Here is a 9,935-nt window from a genome sequence, read left to right as displayed (position 1 = left end):
ATGGGATCGATTATACAGAAGTTTTTGCTCCCGTTGCAAGACATGATACAATCAGATTGGTGATCGCATTGGCAGCACATAACTCGTGGCCTATTTTCCAACTGGATGTCAAATCGATATTCTTGCATGGGAACTTGGAAGAATAGGTATTTGTAGAACAACCCCTTGGTCATATTAAGATCGGAAGTGAACATAAAGTGTATAGATTGAAGAAAGCTCTTTATGGATTAAAACAAGCTCCACGAGCTTGGTATAGTCGTATTGAGGCTTATTTTTTGAAAGAAAGCTTTCACAAATGTCCATATAAGCACACACTTTTTGTTAAAATTGGAGATAAGGCAACACTGCTCATTGTCTGCTTATATGTAGACGATCTTATATTTACTGGAAATGATGGTGTCATGTTTAAAGAATTCAAGAAATCTATGATGGTCGAATTTGAAATGTCTGACCTTGGTATGATGCATTACTTCCTTGGCATAGAAGTAGTGCAATCAGCTAATGAGATCTTTATATCTCAAAAGAAGTATGTGCAAGATATTTTGGACAGGTTTCGGATGAAGGATTGCAATCCTGTAAGCACTCCAACTGAGTTTGGCTTGAAGCTAAACAAAGATCATGAAGGGAAGAAGGTGGATAGCACACTTTACAAGCAAATTGTTGGCAGTTTGATGTATTTAACTGCAACAAGACTAGACATAATGTATTCTGTGAATTTAATAAGTAGCTATATGGAGAATCCAACAGAAATGCATTTGTTAGCTGCCAAGAGAATCCTTCGTTACTTGTAGGGAACTAGAGATTTTGGATTGTTCTGCAATAAGGGTGAAAAGTTAGAGTTGTTCGAGTTTATTGACAGTGATTATGCAGGAGATCAAGATGATAGAAGGAGCACTTCGGGCTGTGTTTTTATGTTGGGCACAGGGGCCATTTCGTGGTCTTCTAAGAAGCAACCAATTGTCACCTTGTCAACTACAGAAGCTGAATTTATTGCTGCAACAGCTTGTGCTTGTTAAGCTATCTGGTTGAGAAGAGTTCTTGAAGAGCTGCAGTTCAAGCAAGTTGAAGCTACTACAGTTTTTTGTGACAACAACTCAGCAATCAAACTCTCCAAGAATCCTGTGCTACATGGAAGAAGCAAACATATTGATGTGAAATATTATTTTTTAAGAGATCTCAGCAATAATGGAACAATCAAACTGGTTTATTGTCGAAGTGAAGATCAAGTTGCAGATATACAAACCAAGCCTCTCAAGTTGGCTACATTTGTGAAGTTGCGTGGTCTACTTGGAGTTTGTTCTCGTGCTGCTGTAAAGAAGGACTTTGCAGAGGGTTGAATTTTTTTTTAAACTGACTTCTGCAGATTTCAGTTTAAGGGAGGGTGTTAAGTTTCAAATGTTTTATTTTATATTTATTAATATTTATTGAAAGCTCTAGTCATGGGTAGGTTTGACCAAGTCTTTGGGTATTTGGTTATTTGATTTCGTGGCTGAGAAAGTGGTATGTGTGATCCTATTTTATAGGAGTTGTGGTTAGTGTTAGGATGTAGTGGTCTGATGTAAAGCCTATTTATAGGCCCTTTTCCTTTATCAATAAAACAGAGCTTTACCATTTCTACACATCTCTTTTGCTTTTGTTTTGACTTTGTATCAGTTTGTTTTAACTCTGTATTAGTTTTGTGGTAGAGCCATCGTTGAGGATCAACGACTTTGATACCATTTTATACGAATATTTGTAGAAATAAATTACATAGAAGAGAAAAAGTGAAAAAGTGAAATAGGGATAGAGGAGACTCCCATTAAAGAGAGAAGACTCCCATTAATTAAATTTGAAAAGTACCAGAATATCCTTGATAAAAAATCATCACACATACTTTTTGATTAATTGACAACATATTTAAATTCAAAAATATGTAAGTATCTAAAAATTACTAAGATCACATCACATATAACTTGCTAATACAAAAACTCCTAACTACTATATAATTAATAATAACCAACTAAATAATATTTCAAATATTTAGAGATTTAATTATATATTTTTTCATAAAAGTATATAATTCATAAAATATATAGCCATTTAATATTTTATTAACCAATATACTCTTATGTCATTTCTTAACAAAACGCAAGACAATGAAAACTCTATATTGAAGAAAAAATTATAGGGCTTCCACTTGTGTATTAAAGAAATAAGGGCAAATTATACTTTTTACTTTTACACTTTACATCTAATCTTACTTTATTTTATTTTTTTTAATTTGTTATAATGGTTGAAAGAAAAAGAGAGAGAGAGAAAACTATGTATGTATAGTATTTCAATAACGATGTACAAGGGCTCCTATATATAGGAGAGTGATACTCATGCAACCAAATATAGATTCCTAAATTTAATTCCTAAATATGCATTAATAGCCCCCCTCAAACTTAAGGTTGGTAAGCATCAACCAACTTGAGTTTGGAAACTAGATCATTGAAATGTCCAGGAGGATGAGCCTAGGTGAAAATATTAGCAGGTTGATCAGTAGAGGCAACATGAAGAAGATAAACAGTACCACGTGTAACATGCTGTTGAATGAAATGACAATCATTCTCAATATGTTTGGTGCGATTATGAAAGACGTCATTGAATGAAATGACAATCATTCTCAATATGTTTGGTGCGATCATGAAAGACGTCATTGTAAGCAATCTAAATGGCACTCTGATTGTCATAATAGAGAGAGGTGGCACCAGGGAAAGAAACCCCAATGTCAGCAAGCAGCTAGTGAAGTCACAGAAGTTCCTAAGTAGTGTCAGCAATAGCGCAGTATTCAGCTTTAGTACTAGAGCAAGCAGTGAGAGACTGTTTCTTGCTGCGTCAAGTAAGAAGAGAATCCCCTAAGAAGAAATAAAAACCTATGGTGGAGCGTCGATCAGTAGGATCCCCAGCCTAATCAGCATCAGAAAAGGCACGAAGCTCGAGAAAAAAGTGAGCAAAGTAGTGAAGTCCATGGAATAGAGTGCCTTTGAGGTATCGAAGTATGCGGAGTAGAGCAGTATAATGCGGGGAGCCGACATATACTGACTAACAAGATGGACAATATATGCAATGTCAAGACAAGTCACAGTGAGATAGACAAGACTAGCTACTAGTTGGCGATAAAAAGTAACATCAGAGAGAAGATCCCTGTCTAGAGGAGGAAGACAAGTCTGAGGATAAACTGGAGTAAAGGTAGTCTTGCAATCTGTAAGACCAACACAGGCTAGAAGATCGGATGTATATTTGGCTTGTGACAAATAGTAACCAGTGGAATCATGAGAGATTTCAATCCCTAAGAAATAATTGAGAGTACCAAGATCCTTCATCTCAAATTGACGATTGAGAAATTGTTTGAGGCTAAGAATACCAGCCATATCATCATTGGTGATAATCATATCATCCACGTAAAGAAGAAAAAGAGTGGTGCCATGAGTAGTGGTCCGAACAAATAAAACAGAATCATATGAGTTGGAGGTGAAGTTGAAGTCATGAATGGTGGAGCTGAACTTAGCAAACCAAGCTCATGAGGCTTGCTTGAGACTATAGAGAGCACACTGTAGTTTACAAACCTTAGGAGCTGGATAAGCAGACCCATGGGGAGGTTGCATGTAGACTTTCTCAAGAAGATCACCATTAAGGAAGGCATTTTTGACATCGATCTGAAAAAGACCCTAGTGGTGAGCAGCAGCAACAACAATCAAGCTATGAACAGAGGTAAGCCGAGAAACAGGAGCGAAGGTTTCATCATAATCAATGTCATATTCTTAGGTGAAGCCTTTTGCAACAAGACGAGCTTTGTAGCGTTCAATAAAGCCATCAGAATGGGTCTTGATTTTGTATACCCATTTGCAACCAATCGCAGTCTTTCTAGGAAGAAGATCAATCACATCACAAGTATGAGTTTTGGTTAAAGTTTGTAGTTCATCAATCATAGCTTGATACCAAAGATGATTAATATAAGCCTTATGATAGGAGTAGGTTCATAAGTAGAAAAGGCAATAGACTTGACAATATAATCACGAAGATGAATAGGTGGTTGAGTTACCCGATGAGGACGACTTGTGAGAAGAGCTGTGGAGGGAAGATTTGGTTGGGAGGTAGGAGACGAGCTAGAAGGCGCAATGAGAGGTGGACCATCAGGGAGAGTAGTTTGGACAGGATTAGGGGTCAGTAAAGACATCTTTACAAATGAGGAACTTGCATTAAATTCATTAGAGAAGAGATCTATGGAAGGATTAGTAAACATGATGGAAGTGGAAGGGGAGGGTAAGTGAAACTAAGATATGAAAGAAAACATTTTATGCTCCCAAAAAATCACATGACGGGATACACGAAGGCGTTTAGAGATAGGATCCCAACAGCGATAACCTTTATGTTTAATCATATATCCTAGAAAGCAACAAAGACGGGAACGAGGTTCAAGCTTGGTGTGTTGATGAGGTTGAAGCAAGACAAAACATGCAGACTCAAAAACCCGAATATGTGTGTATAGAGGGTGAGTGCCATGTAGACGTTCAAAGGGAGTTCGATTATTGATGACAGGGGTGGGAACACAGTTGATAGTATACACAGTAGTAAGGGTCGCTTCCCCTCAAAAGTTCTTAGGATAGGAAGAAGAGAGAATGAGAGCTCGAGTAGTGTCGAGAATATGCTTACGCTTCTTTTCAGCACATCTATTTTGTTGGGACGTGCCAGCATAGGAACGATGAGGCTGAGTACCATGACTCTGTAGAAAAGAGAGGAAATATGTATCCCGATACTCCATAGCATTGTTACAGCAAAATTTTTTAATGTTCTTTGAAAATTGGATTTGGACCATTTTTGCAAAGTTATGATAAAGTTGTTTAAGTTCAGACCAATTTTTCATGAGAAATGGCCAAGTAAACCGTGAAAAAACATCAACAAAAAAAAAACAAAATTACGAGATCCCCCCATGGTAGTAATAGGTGATGGGCCCCAGATATCAGAATGTATGAGATCAAAAGGTGCATGGGAAATAAACGTACTTTTATTAAATGATAAAGCAGGTTGTTTTGCAAGTTGACAAGGCAAGCAATTAAAATTATCTGGAAGTACTTGACCCAACTAACCACTAGAAACAGGGACTTTAATCTACTAACAGAAATATGCCCTAAGCGACAATGCCAAAGATGAAAATGAGACAAAGAAGAATCAGGTGCATGAGCAGCTAACTATGTGGAGTTCGGAACATGAAAGTAAATAAGCTCATAGAGACGTCCATGCTTATGGCCGATCCCAAGAATCTGTCTCGTCTGAGGGTCTTGCACCAAACAACCATTAGCAGAAAATGTAACAGTTAGACCAAGCTCACATGATTGACTAATGGAGATAAGGTTTAAGGTAAGAGCAGAGATATGATAAATTTGTGGTAAAGACAAATGAGAGGTAAAAGCAGAACCAATATGACTTATGGACATAAGAGACTCATCGGCAGTATGAATAGAGGGAATATGAGCACATGGAGAGATGAAAGGAAATATAGTAGAAATGGAAGTCATATGATTACAACATGCGGAGTCAAAATACCAAGAAGATGTACTTGAAGTCACAGACAAAGCAGTAAGGGGAGGGGTACTAAAAGTGGAGAGAAACTGTTTGAACAAGGCCTTAACATCAGTTTAGGAAAAGACATGAGCAGACGGATCGAGAAACTCAGTTAAATCCTCATAGGCAGCAGTAGCAATGCGATGTGCAGGCAAAGATCTAGACTGATTCCCGAGACGATGTGAACTATCTCTAGAAGAGCCACCGCGAGAGGAGGAACCAGTGCAAGAAAACCGGGAGGGAGTGTGAAAACAATCTTGCTGCAGATGACCAGGACCAATTTTGTTCCAGTACCGGCAGGGTCTGACTGGGCAATGAACCAGAAGATAAGTAAAAGAAAGGCCCTGATTCTAACAATAAATATAGGCAGTGGATCGCTGGGTCTGCATGGAAGAAGTCCGTGACTGAGGAGTGGCAAGAACAGAGTTGACATGATAAGTCTAGAGAGTACCAAGATGAGTCTCCTCAGATAACAACTCTGAAATAGCCTGCTCAAGAGTGGGTAGTGGAGTGAGATGAATAAGAGATGCACGTACGGGTTTAAAATGGGTAGTGAGAGCCATAAGAAATTGAACTAATCGTTGCTGATTACGATATGTAGTGAATAAAGCAACATCTTTAGTGTGAGGCCATGTAGGTTCTAAGAGAGCAAGCTGGTCCCAAACAGAATACATATGAGAAAGAAAGTCATTAATAGACTGACCAGGTTCTTGACGCATGTGGTGAAGCTGACTCTGAAGTTGATACTGATGGGCAAGATCGGTACTCTGGTATCGTTCTTTCAAAAAATTCCAAATGTCTTTAGCAGGAGTGGTAACAGAGTCAAGCTGAAAACGTCCAAACTGCAAACTAATAGAGGTAATAGAGGTATTCCGAAGCTACGTAATGATCTGGTAGTTCTTATTATCTCAATCTTTTAATCGGTCTTCATACTTAGTAGCAGATTCAACGGCCTCTTTCATCGGTTTGGTCACATCCCCAGTGATAATACGGCAGAGTTTTCTACCTTTTAGGAAGAAAGACATGGCTTGGGCCTATAGAACATAATTGGATCTATCAAGAATAACAGAAATTGGATAGGAGGCATCATGACGATCCATAATAATATTGAGGTAGGACTAAATAAATAGAAACAATACTGTAAGAGCAAAATCAGGTAAAACAGATCGTATCAGTGAGTCCGGAAGATAAAAAATAGTTAAGAAAAAAGGGCGAATTCACCAAAAAATAGGCAAAATAAATGGAATGGACAAATATGACGTCAACAGGGGCTCAATGACGTAAGTAGAAGGTGTGGTGCACGATAGCAGAACAAGGCGCGTCGTAGGATAGCAGATAGGGGGCACACGGCGCATAGTAGCAGGAACGACTCACGTAGGGCGCAAGAAAGGCTTGACGTTAGGTTGACATTAGTGACAATTGAAGAGTGCGTGAGTGCGCGCAAGAGAGAGGCAACAGAAGACTAGACGCGCCGACTAGAAAGATGACGTGTGAGGGCGCGCGGAGGGGTTTTGTGAGACGGGCCTGGTGGCGTTAGAACCAGTAGACAATTCCGAGCATGGTGATAAAAAATTTGTAAAAGTTTGGTAACAACGATGACGAAACGGTGTTGCTGAACAAAGAATGGTGTAGTCTGGGGCTTTTAAAAAAAGAAAAAGAGGGATGCTATAATGCCACTGTATACGGGCAATAAGTAAGAGAAAGAGGGAGTTCGGATTCAAGACGTAGGCTCTGATACCATATTACAATGGTTGAAAGAAAATGAGAGAAAGAGAAAATTGTGTATGTACTGTATTTCAATAACATTGTACAATCACTCCTAAATTTCATCCCTAAATATACATTAACATAATTATCTCAATTACCTCTTTAAACTTTGAGTCAAGTAGCACTTTGATCTATTTGCATAATGTTGTTTCAAAAATTAATGAACAATAACCACGTGATAGTATTAATTACACTTAACGACAATGCATTTTTTTCAAATTACACTTTTTTCTATCAATTTTTGAAATGAAGTTATTCGATTGGACAAGTATAGAGAGTTGACTGAGATAATTAAAGGATTAGGGACAAAGTGAAATTTAGTGTGAAGCATAAGTTGCAAAGTGTAATTTGCCCAAGAAATAATGATAACCATCTATTTGGTGATTGGATTTTCTTGTGAGAAGAGAAGGCATTTTGTTAACGAAAGTAACAGATTGAGAAATTCATCCTTATCTTATTTTCTTGGACACCATATTCCTTCTCAAGTTCTCATCATCGCCACCCAATTTGCATATATTTTAAAATATTTTTTTACTTGTAACTTCAAGGGGCGGAATCAGAAGTTTCATTGGAAGGGAATAAAATATGATTAGTTTTTCCATCACCAATTCTTCTTCTATATATTTTTGGATAAATTATATTTTATTTTTTTTATATTTTAGTCACTTTTTTATGTTGATCCTTAAAGTTTTTATTTTTATTTTTATTTTGACCCTTTACGTTTTAATTTTTTTTCTTCTCAATTTACTCTTAAAATGATTTTTTATTCAAAATTAGATAGAAAATGTCACAATAATTGTTACGTAATATAAAAAATATATTATTATATTGAGATTTGAGTTTTTGTCAGAAGTGTGAGTTATATATAATAAAATATTTTTATGTGACGTAACTGTTAATGTGTCATTTTCTATCTAACTTTTAACAAAAATTAGCCTTGAGAGTAAAATAGAAAAAACTTGAAATATAAAAAGTGAGAAAAAATAAATTTTAAAAACCAAAGTAAAAAAGCGACTAAATATAAAAAGGACAAAATATAATTTACCCTATATATATTTTTTTATAATTACATAATTTCAAAAGTGTAATTGATGTATATATTTTATCACATTATATTATTAAAAAAACGTGAGTATTTTTTTAAAAAAAAAAACAAAATCAAATTGAATGGATAGCATTTATTTTAGTCACGTCACAAGAATAACATCACCAACAACCAGTCGTAGAGTCGAGGGACTTTAAGAAATGCTGTTTGGAGAGAGGATAACACTATCACACGTGCCTACACCTGCTCTCAACTAACTTTCCAAAACTCAACTAATCCTACTACCATTACTGCTGCCTCATCAACTCGGTGTTTCGCGTGCACTAAAAAAAAAATATATATATATATATATATTTAGTTAGATCACATTAATTGATAATTTGTTTTATTCATTTTTTTTTTTTTTACACATTTTTTATATAAAGTCAAAAATTCTTACTTGCTTTTTTTCCACCTCTTTTACATACACTTGGGAAATGATTTTCTCCTCGTTCTGCAATCTAATTGAAAGGTATTGTTAGTTCATAATAAATTTTTGTCTGAACTTATTTTTGATAATCTTAACTATTTAATATATAGAGCCCGTTGAATATATCTTTCATTTAAAAAAATTTACGTTAATTAAATATCGATTTGTTTAGATCACATTTGTGTCAATGACAAATAAAATTTAAAAAATAAACTGTTAACACAAATATGACGTAATCAAGTAGCTATTGATGTCTGAACAATATAATTTTTTACAGAGATGATATACTTGACATACCTTAGATATTGAACGATTTTGATTATCGAAATCGGCTAACAACACCCTCTAGTCGGATTGCAGACTAAGGAGAAACCACTCTTCACATATATATATATATGGTTAATTATATTTTTAATCCTTATAGTTTAACCTAACTTTCATTTTAGTCTTTATAGTTTCAAATTGAATAATTTGATTCATATATTTTATATTCAGTTTTAATTTGGTCATTTCGTTCAAATTTTCGTTAATTTTTCCTATATGTCGGTTCATCTTAGAAGATTGAAAAGTGTTTCAAAATCGTTAACTTTAACATTTAACTTAAATGAAATGACCATACTGAAAATAGATTTAAAGTGTAGAAATCAAACTGTTATAAGAACCAAAGAAAAATTTAAGTCTAACGGTAAGGGTGAAAAGTTTTGTTAACTTATATCTATACTATTATATATGTGAGCACTGATTTAGGTTTTCTTTGGCATATATTAAAAAAGTCAAAGAGTCACTATCATATTTAAGTCACATTATCTTATTTCCAAATAACCCCTTAGTGTCTAAGAGTGTGGTGGCTTCTCCTTCTACTATGTGGCAAATTTTTCTATTTTAAAATTAAAAAAATATTATTTAAAGGTGTGACAAGATTTGAACCGAAAATCTTAGATTTTATTAAGAACACTTTTACCATTTAGACAATATACATATCATGATATTAGTTTCTTTATTATTTATTTTTATGTTTACTTATCTGAATTGTTACAAGTACAATGGTACCGTCTAGTTTAGTTTTTA

This window comes from Camellia sinensis, chromosome 10 (genome assembly GCF_055761805.1).
Source record: "Camellia sinensis isolate YWXY chromosome 10, ASM5576180v1, whole genome shotgun sequence".
Taxonomy (NCBI): Eukaryota; Viridiplantae; Streptophyta; class Magnoliopsida; order Ericales; family Theaceae; genus Camellia; species Camellia sinensis.
Note: the sequence above shows the minus strand (reverse complement) of the source record.